The following is a 10779-nucleotide window of genomic DNA, read 5'->3' as shown; positions in this document are numbered from 1 at the left end:
GGTGACTGTGTTCGGAAGAGGCTATGTAGAGTAGGGGTGTCAACGGGTTGGGTTTGGTTCAGACCCAGGTAGAACCAGACTTGGACCCAATTTTCAGGTATGGTATCGGGTCCGGACCTGAGTCTAATTGTGTCCACTATAAGAGAAACCATACACGGACCCGATAAGAACTACATGAACGAGACCCGAACTATACCTGATAAAATAATATTTTTTATCATTTTTACATTGGAAAATTGCAGGTCTTAATCCAAACTTGGGTCGGGCCCGGGTCTGGTATAAAATTTCATAAACTATACTCAGATCCATGTATTAATTGGACCTTCGGGTCCAGATGTGGATATCAATCCATGTATTAATCGGACCTACCATGTTCTACAGGTGTTTCCCTTGGCCTAGACAAAAAAAGATTGACCATGTATATGTTCCACACATAAAAGATCTATCTTCCTTGTTTTTAAGGCAAGCTGGGTGATAACCCCGGAGATCAGACCTGGTGTTACGAATGGTGATGATTTCAAAACTTAAAAAAAAAAAGAAATTATGTTTTAACGTATCACCTGATCTGACTTCGATAACCCATGGAATTCTAACCCAAGACATGGTAATATTAGAGTTGTCAATGGGTCAGGTACCCGACCCATCAGGGTATACTCAAACCCTCCCATCTAACAAGTTGCCAGGTTCAGGTTTTGTCAGCTCCCAAACATAGAATCCCAAACCCGAACCTGCATAATTTAAAAAATTTACTCTTGCTTAAAATACATATAAAATAATCAACTGGAGTTGGGTACCTGGCAAAAAATCATAATCCAAACCTGGCTTACATATTCCTTAGGTTGGGTTCGGGTCAACCCAATACCCGGGAATTCGGGTTAGGTTCGGTAGGGCACTCAGTACAAACCTGATCCATTGACAGTCTTGGGTAAATGACCTAGCCGTCCAACTGTTTCATTCAAACCCTGCTTCTAGAATATCTTATCTATGTTGAATGTCAATTATCAGGTCAGAGGCAGTTCTGAATGTATACCGTCAGAGCTGCCTTCAATGTCGTTCATCCATCAAGTTTGTTTTTGTTTCAACCGTTCATTCTTTTGCACTGTAGATGCCATTCATCTAAAACTTGAATAACTATAAAAAAATGTGAAACCTATTTAAGAAACAAACTCAAGGCAGGGTGATCATGGCCCCACCCGGGGTTTTCCCTCTCTTGTGCAAGGGTTTCTCATCATAAAAAAAATGCAAAGAAACCCTTTGTAACTACAGTGAAGGATGGGGTGGTGCTCACGGCCCGAATCTCACTTGGAGTAAGGCTGGTAACCGAGCTGAGCTTGGGCTGTTCAGGCTCTCAGCCCGTAATAGGGACATCCAAAAATTTGGAGGTTTCCTCCTCATAGAAAAATGATGAGTAAATAAATTACATGAAAAAGAGGAGGTAAGATTGATTTAACAGTGGTAACCAATATCTATCACATTATCAACTAAAGCAATGTTACACAAGGGACTAAAGCAACAGTTAAGTAACAATACTCCCAAGTAAATGAATTACATGAAAATCAAGAGTTTAAATGAAAAAATTACATCGAATACTGGGGATAAGTTCGATTTAGTAGCTGCAGTCAAGCTTGCCTACATTATTAATTACGGCAGTGCTATCTAGGCATAAGGGACTAAAGCAACAATTACAAGTGAAGAAGCAATAACATGGAAAAGAGAAGGATGAAGGATCATGGCTACTTCTTTAGAATTCCCACAATGCAGGACACCATGAAGTCAATGGCACACCTAGTCATCTGACACGTGTTACGACCGAGAGACGCAAAAATCCTGCGCTTGATTTGCCCTCTCTTGGGCAAACTCACCAATGTTGGTTTCACCAATCTCTCCACCTTCTCATCCATGCTTGTCACCACAGCCACCATTCCAAAAGCCCAAGAAAGAAAGAAAGAAAGAAAAGAAAAGAAATATATTGGTTCTACTCAACACACTTTGAGGTTTATATATACTTATATTTATAAGTAGTCAGGGTCAATGGCCAATGAGAGATCCCCACTTTTGTGGTATATCCCTAACGCCAATGCTCTTGGATGAGGTCTATTTGGAAGGATATCCCAAGTGGCACCATCTTGTAGAGCTCCCGTTGGAAGAAAGTGGTATAGAATCTTAGTACACACGGTATCCTTGGTTGCTTTTATGTAGTGGGGTTCCCATCTCTTCACCTTGACCAACAAAGGCCAGCAAAATGGATGAGATCAATAAATAGTTTTCCACATCTCACTGTCCATTGCCAACTGGTTCCAGGCTCATATCCTACCTGACCTGCATCACAGGATCCTTTTTTTTTGTCCTTTCTTGTGGGACAGTCAGGACTGTGTTCACCTTTGCAGTAGAAAGACCTCTGTGAAATTAGAATGGAGAGAGTTAAACAACAGATCCATCACAACCAAACAAGCCATGCACGATTCCCAATTCTTTTGTGGGCCGTGCAAACGGCTGGCATCCCACACCAGCTTGACTCAGACAAAAGGCCCTAACCTAACCTCTAGTAGAAATAGCCCATTTCATCACATTTTCTGTATAGTTTGTTTCATCAAGACCTACGGATATGATCTGTAAAGTTTGTTTTATCAAAAACGTGTTTTAGATTGTCCACTTGTATTATATGTGCAGACTTTCAATGTGTAAAAGTTTCACGATTGAAAAAAAAAAACTCTTGTTTTTTGCATCAAAACGACTAGGCCAAAAATGCATTTTTCTAAGAAATGGTCCTGCTAAATGCATTTGTGGGATCAAATTGATGAAATAAAACTCACAGTAATGAGTTTTAGCTAGAGAGTATAATACTCTACCGTGTGCTAGTGGCCATTTTTTTTTCTAGACAAAATAATGGGCACCTCGAGTTCATTAACTGTGGGGATGGGGTTGGCCTACCATTCAGAAGGGGGTGCCTCTTTTCGGTTCTTCACCTTTCTTTCTGTTTAGCAAAATCATTCAATAGTTTTCTCAAAGAAATTCTACAGCTGATTTTATATATATATATATATATATATATATATATATATATATATATATATATATATATATATATATATATATATATATATATAGAGAGAGAGAGAGAGAGAGAGAGAGAGAGAGAGAGAGAGAGAGTAATGTGTTCCTTAGCCCCCCTTTTTCGTTAGGTGTCATTAGGCCCTTTCAAAAATCATAGTTTTAAGTATTTTTTCTCAGGTCTAACATTGTGATCTATTGGTTTTGTTCAGTGGGAACCAACTTTTGGATTGTTGAAATCTAACCAGTACAAAGGCTTTTTTGGTGATCCAAAATCAATGGCTATGAAGATACCAGTTTTTTTTTACTCATAACAATATATTTTTTCATCAAAAAAATACAACTAAGGGTTTAGATCTATCATAAAACACTTAAAACCAATGGGGCAGAATGAGAAATGGGGCCTAATATGTTCAACTCTCTCTCTCTCTCTCTCTCTCTATATATATATATATATATATATATATATATATATATATATATATATATATAAGCTATGTGTATCACCATAGCTTAACTTATATTAGCACATACTTGATTTACACAGACCTAAACTCCAAAAATAAAATCTACCTATTGGATCATGTTTGGATGATCTATTTATTATATTCATGTATTAAAGTTAATTCAAATATGATGTTTATATAATTTTTAAATGACCCTTATTTTCATAAATTGTGACCCATTGATTTTCACCTCCTCCAAAATAAAATCTTGTAGTGTACAAAATATGATAAACAAAAAATGTTCGTATTGTATGAAAAATGATGCATTTCTAAAAATGTCCCACAATTTATCAAATCCGTCAAATGAACAATTTTGAAGGTTCTCACTTTTTTTTAATGTTTTTACCCTTTGCTGTTGTGAATTTTCGATGTTTGTGGGCCATGATGCTAAAAGTGGATGGACCCATGAAACTTGTCAACAAAATCGCATATAAGTTGCGATATTCCAAAAAAATATGAAATTCTAAAACACTTACGAAACTCATGACGAGTATGGCAAGGCATGTTGTGAAAATCCTTAAAGTGTTGTGAAAGTTCGTACCTTATGAAATTTCAAAAGAGTATCACATGAGATATTGCGAAATTACAAAAAACTTGTGAAAGTCCATACCTTGCAAAATTTTAAACTGGTACCGCAGAGGTATTGCAATTTTTTCTTGCAAAATTTTGTTTTATATAAATGACGCTTCATTTCTTAACCCTTTATTTGCATCTGGATGCCCTATTTATCAACCCCAGAGTTTATGTCGTTCTCAACCCCTTATTTGCATCTAGATGCCCTATGTGGATGTAATTTTGACGGAATGAATAAAAACTTGATGTCATTTGGATGTAAAGTTCTTTCATGGTTGTATTTAAAAATTTAGTTACAATTTTGTATGTAAGGTTGACAGAATTTGTAGTTGTCTTGATATATTTATGAATGAATTTTAATTATAAATTTTAGTTATGTTTACATGTATTATTAAATTGTTAAATAGGTTGATCTGTTTTATAACGGTAAAAGTTAAAGCAAAAATATCATATAAGTAGAAAATTTATGTATTTTGAAAGAAATTTGCATATATTTTTGTGAATTTGTACAGAAAATTCGCATGTGTTCTTTCACAAAATGAGTTGCCCATACATTGCATTCATTCCACTCTTTCACAAAATAAAGTCGCTCATACATTGTGTTCATTCCATTCTTTCACAAAATAAAATTGCTCGTATATTCCATTCATTTCATTCTTTCACAAAATGACGTCGCTTATACATTTTGCATTCATTCAATTATTTCACAAAATGAAGTTGCTCGTATATTTCATTCATTCCATTTTTTTACAACGTAAAATCGCTCATACATTTTGCATTCATTACATTCATTCTATAACATCCCAAAATCGTAACCCAAAAATTTAAGAAATATTTAAACTTTTTCTTTTAAACTTCAAATAGCGAAAAATAATATTTTATGTGGGGTTGAAAGACTGGAGTAGGTTACAGGTATGAATCAACAACATAAACTCAGAAACATATTTCATGAATGAAAACAAAAATGACTTATATTTCTAAAAGTATTTGTCCACAAAAATGCAGTAAGATGAGTAAAACTAATAGAGTAGCAATTATACAAGTACATAATATCAAAATGAAATAAAATCCAGAGTTTAGCCTTGGATCCTGCATGTCAATAGCCTAAAACCCCTTTAAAGGGTCGGAGTCATGAAAAAGTAGTATGTATACACCAATCTTAGATAATTACATAATATTTAAATATTTATTTCTACACAAGATATCACAGTCTATCAAGGCATGATCCAATTCTAAGATATATAATAATTAGCATAAAATTGTATTATTTTTCACAATTTTGCATGCATATTTTTATTTTAAGACAGTGTGAATAAGAATATTTGTTTCTCTTTATTACTGTCCCCTTAGGTACATGGAGAAAATGATCACCTAAAATTGTCGCGATATTTCAGGGGTATATTATTCATGAGTTGTGCTTTTACCCAGGTGCTAAACTTAGCAGGACCCAAAAATCTAGTCCAAGCCTGGTTTCACCTGAGTCCAAACCAAACCCGACCGGTTGACACCACTACCTACTACCATACCATAAGCAAATTATTATCTAATTACTGGGAGCACGGTTCAGGTGTAAATATCCTTGTCAAGTGCGACATTATAACGTGTCCGCTAGCGTTAGTTGGCATGTCCTTGTGGCATATGGAGAAAACGTGTGAAGAAAAACCTTCCATTGTTTGCTTTATTTGTCCGGTGTTGAGTGGATAGCTGATTGGACCAACCCCTTAAGCCCAATGTTGTCAGTATCAGTATGAATCGGACGATTTGTATCCTATTTTCGATATAATACAAGGGCCGGATTTAACCCTTTAAAAAATCGTTCGATTCAGGCCAAAACGATTCAGCAAGGCAGATTCAGAAAATCGATCTTGTCTGAATCGGCCGATTTTTCATGGAGTTTTCACTTTTCAGTTTCACCGCTGCACTCGCCCTTTGAGTTTAGCTCTCTCTCTCTCTCTCTCTCTCTCTCTCTCTCTCTCTCCTTCAAGCCGGAGGCCCTAAACAGAACATCTAGATGACCCTTTTTTTCGACTAGCTATACTGGCTTGAGAAGGGAAGGGCCTCCGACTGTTCTTTCTTTTGCCATTGTTCTCTCTCTCTCGGATTGAAGCCGAAGGCCCTAAACAGAACATCGGGGATTCGGTATGACCCTTTTCTGACCAGTTACTCTGGCCGGAGAAAGGCCTCCGACTGGCCTCGATTTTGGCCATTGTCCCCTCCCTCTCGCCTCTCTCTTACCGTTGTTTACTTTACATGTTATAAATTGTTTATTTTTGTATTTTTTGAATTATATTGATTTTTACATTTTTTATTTTTTCATAATTTTTAATTTTTAACATGCTTTTCTATTTTATGAAATTTTTTATTATAATTCATTTTTAAATAAACCATACCAACCGAGATAAGTTCGATACTCATTTTATGAAAAAACGACGCATCAGGCTGCATTTTTTAAAAGGCAGACTAAAACAGATGAAAAAAAGCCAGAGACAGCACTATACCCTGCAACACCAAAAGAAAAGCAAATTTTTTACTTTTATACTCTAATCATTAATGTGCTAGACAGACACAATTTGTTTCATGAGTTAAAAAAAAAAAAACAGAAATTTGTTTTGGCACTGGATTAAAGAAAGGTAGGGGAAAAACAAAGTGATATCAGCTTGGAGCTGGCGTTGCAACAATCAAAAGCCAATGTTGCAGGACCAAAAAACCACTAGATTGCACCAACAAACTGAACAGTAATATATTGCTTCCAAAATGAGCACACAGATAGATTAAGGAGAACACAGTAACCCAGAATAAAACCTTAATACCAAGATACCCCGTAAAACCCAAGATTTGCTGGTTCCACCAAGATGCAACGAAACCCAGAGGGATCTATCGAGGAAAAAAAAAAACAAAAGATCAACAATTGGGACTAATATAATACACATATATAAAAAAAAATCAATTAAAAAAGAAATAAAGACAAAAGATTCACGATCTAATAGTTGAATGCATCGAGAGAATAAACGATAGATCAACAAACAGAAGAACTGAGAATGAGACGGAGGAGGAGAAGAATGGGAACATGAGATTTGAAATTCTTATCGGTGATGAGATCCAGGTAGAAGAGCATGGTTGCAGACAAGGAATTCCAACGATCTAGGAAAGTAGGGCAAGAGAAAGAGGGTTTCAAATAAATGGACGAGACAACCCCCTTCACTCAGCGGCTTAGCATGAAGAAAAAATAGCCAAACATAGCAGACTATTTTTTTTCCTAATTTTAACATCTTAGAGAACTATAATTGTCGTCATCAATAAGAGTAGGGATAAGTTTAACATTAATGATCGTTATTGATGTGATACTATTGGGGATGATAAATATCATTGCTAATAGAATTGGGGATGAGTTTTAGTTATACTATGAACCACAATAATTATGGCCGTCAATCAATAAGATCATGGATAAGTTTAACATCAACAGCGTTATTGATCGTTGTTGGTGTTACACTATTGGCAATGATAATCTTCATTAGGATTAGGGATAAGTTAAAGTTACACTATGGACGATGATAATTATCGTCAATAAGAGTAGGGATAAGTTTAACATTAACGATGATATTTATCATCGTTGATGTGATACTATTCACGATGATAAATATAATCGTCAATAGAATTAGGGATGAGTTTAAGTTACACTATGAATGACGTCAATAAGATTAAGGATAAGTTTAACATCAACGATGATATTTATCGTCATTGATATTACTTTATTTACGATGATAATTATTGTTATCAATAGGAGCAGGGATAAGTTACCCTATAGATGACGATAATTATCGTCGTTAATAAGAGTAGGGATAAGTTTAACATCAACAACAATATTTATCGTCATTGATGTGACATTATTAACGACGATAAATATTGTCGTCAATAGATTACAAATAATCGGCATATCATTTATAATCTATTGCCAGCATATGGACGATGATAATTATCATCGTCAATAAATTACAAACAATAACATATTTATGATGATAATTATCATAATCAATAGTCGGATATAAGAATATATGAGATGATAATTATCGTCGTCTATACTTCATAAAATATAAAGGATATCGTCGGCAATATTTAGTCTTGACCATCTTTTGTGTGTTCCTATTCATATTACCGACGAGATAAGAAAAATAACATTATGTCGTCAGTTATAGCTATTTTTACTAGGACATTATTTATTGTCGAGATTAATTTATTATTGATAATGATAATTTATCGTTGCCATTTTTATGGTCGATCATATAGATTTAAATGAGGTATACCTCTTGAATGCCTTGTCTACAATTGACATCATTGTAGTTATATATAATAAAGCTCCCAATTTGAAGGACCAGTTCTAGCTTCATTCCTGTTGTATCTATCTAATGTTATAATGCAAAATTGTTAGGTTTAGGTGAAATTTTGAATTTTGTATTTTTTAGTTAATTTATTTTTTGGTAATCTAGGAATTAATTTATAAAGTTTGTTTGAAAATAACCTATAAATGAATTTGGATCGAGCCAGATCGACCCGCTAAATATTGGTTCATTGGGCCAATGAGTCCAACCATGAGCTGCACTTCAAACCAGAACTACTAAAAACCAGATCAAAACCTCGCATGTTAGTAAATGGGTTGGGCCACACTTAAAATCCGACGAGCCAAGATTTAAATGGGCTTGGGCCTGGCCGGCCGCATGCCCACCCCTAATGAGAACATGGGTTGATTCAGATCAGTTGGCAAAAGTCACGAGTGTGTGGCCCATTCAGATCAGTTGACAAACATCATAACTGTGTGGTCAATTGCATTTTTTTGTATACTTATGTTTTATTTTTTATTTGTATTTTTTTTTGTATGTATAACATGAATCATTGTTATTGTCACGAGCATGAATTTTTTCACAAACCCGTGACACGCCAGACTTTTCAGTTTGGCTATCCTAACAGTCAAAGGCCGTGCACCAACACTTTTTCATGTGTTGAATCATTTCATTAGCCCTGTGCACCACCTCGTGTGCAGTTGCCTGGCGAAAGCTGATCAAGAGCATCTCTAAATGCATATTCTATCTGGTCCATGATACTTCATGCATAGTTGTTTCATACCAACTATCACTTTCGAGGGCACAAACTTGCCTTTGCCTTGCGTTCCATGAAGCATATTGCGACTCCATGTATATGCTACAACAAAACCTCTCCACTAAAAGAACAAGGCCTTGCGGCTCTCAGTCTGAAGACTAGTTGATGATTAAACACCATAGCGAAGAGCACCACCCAAACTCATTCGTCGGCGCCTAGGCATTCACTCGCCTATCCCGAGTCACCATACTCGATTGGAATCACCTTAGGTAATCCCTGGGGAGAATTAACCCTAACCCACACGTACCAAGTCGAGAGGTGCTTAGCCAAATCTTCAAAAGCAACATTCTCTGATCCGCTGGTACTGCTTAACCAAACAACACTCTACGTCTGTGCCGCCACACAACGATGTACTAATGACGATACTGTTGTCTATCGTGTGTCATGCTATAACCGTACATCACCAATCAAGCCAACACATATACACTTGATGTCACTCATTAGAGCTTCACATTGCACATGCCCCCATTCCGAATGCTCAGACCAGAATAATTATAATCCCTTTTGTTTGTACAGTCTTCCACGCACAAAGGGGCAAAAGTAATATTGAACCTCTTAAAGAAAGCGTGAACCTCTTTCACGCACTCAAAAAGACGGCCAGCCTTGCAGCTTCCAGTCTGACCGTCACCTGCCTCCGGTTTGCCACACACCATCGCCATGTATGCCATTGTTGTCCAAGCAATACTGTGATTGGCCAACGTTTGCAGGCCTATTTGTCGTTTACTCTTCTTCTTTCTTTCTTTCTTTTTTGACAATCAAGCTTAGGAAAATCCCCGTTATGATAGTGCGGTTTTAACCAATCCAGCTATCTTATTTGACATTAGTTCCCTTTTGTCACTTACTGGATACAAACCGACCATTAATCAGCAAAAGATAAGACACAATTTTGCCAAGAAGTTTACGTAGGCTCCACTAAAACAGATACGTGCGAACTATTACATATCTTAAGGGGTCGACAAATTACTTCAATTACTGCACTTGGCATTTTTCAAAGATACCGATATTTTGTAAGATACATCGTGCAGATGGCCAAGTTGACGGTTAGTCACATGTTCGAAACCCATGGATAGCCTCCATTGCAAGATCAAAGCTGAGTGTACACTCTCGTGGACAAGGGGCCCTCAAGGGTTTTACCAGCCTGAGGCTAGTCAATATGCAGTCGGTGATATTGGGGAGGAGAAGGTTCCCTTGGATTACCCAAAAAAAAAAAAAAAGTCTTTCTTGTTGTCAGACTTTATGCTGCCATCGATATGTCGTACTCTTTTTTTGATAGGCAACATAGGGTTAGGCAGACCCCATCAGTTATACAATGGTTCAATTGGGTTTTGAACTTGCAATGTCCCAACACAAGGTAAAGTGCACTAACTGCTCTTACCAGAGATAGCATTCGTAAAACTATACCATTGCTTGACCTTACTGCTCAAGCTTCCTATAGCCCATATATGTTCTTATGGAGTTGCCTTAACTAACTCAAGCCTTGTTGCCATGTGAATAAGAA

Source organism: Nuphar pumila, chromosome 5, assembly GCF_984573655.1.
Source record: "Nuphar pumila chromosome 5, dmNupPumi1.hap1.1, whole genome shotgun sequence".
In the NCBI taxonomy this organism is placed as follows: Eukaryota; Viridiplantae; Streptophyta; class Magnoliopsida; order Nymphaeales; family Nymphaeaceae; genus Nuphar; species Nuphar pumila.
The sequence above is the reverse complement of the archived record's forward strand: the minus strand, read 5'-3'. Positions refer to the sequence as shown.